Source organism: Lupinus angustifolius, chromosome LG06 (genome assembly GCF_001865875.1).
Source record: "Lupinus angustifolius cultivar Tanjil chromosome LG06, LupAngTanjil_v1.0, whole genome shotgun sequence".
Lineage (NCBI taxonomy): Eukaryota > Viridiplantae > Streptophyta > Magnoliopsida > Fabales > Fabaceae > Lupinus > Lupinus angustifolius.
Window position 1 is genome coordinate 5,624,218 of NC_032014.1, and position 343 is coordinate 5,624,560.

The following is a 343-nucleotide window of genomic DNA, read 5'->3' on the forward strand; positions in this document are numbered from 1 at the left end:
TTAGGATGAGGATGAGGATGAGGATGAGCATGAGGATAGAAGGAGGATGAGAATGAGGATAAGATGAAGAGGAGGAGGAGGATGAGGAGGAGGAGGAGGATGAGGAGGAGGATGAGGATGAGGATTAGGAAGAGGTAAGGATGAGGAGGAGAATGAGAATGAGGATAGGATGAGGATGAGGATAGGATGAGGACGAGAATGAGGATGAGCATGAGGAAGATGATGAGGAAGAGGATGAGGATGAGGATAGTACGTGGACGAGAATGAGGATGAGGATACGATGAGGTGGAGGATGAACATAGGATGAGGACGAGGATGAGGATGAGGATAGGATGAGGACGAG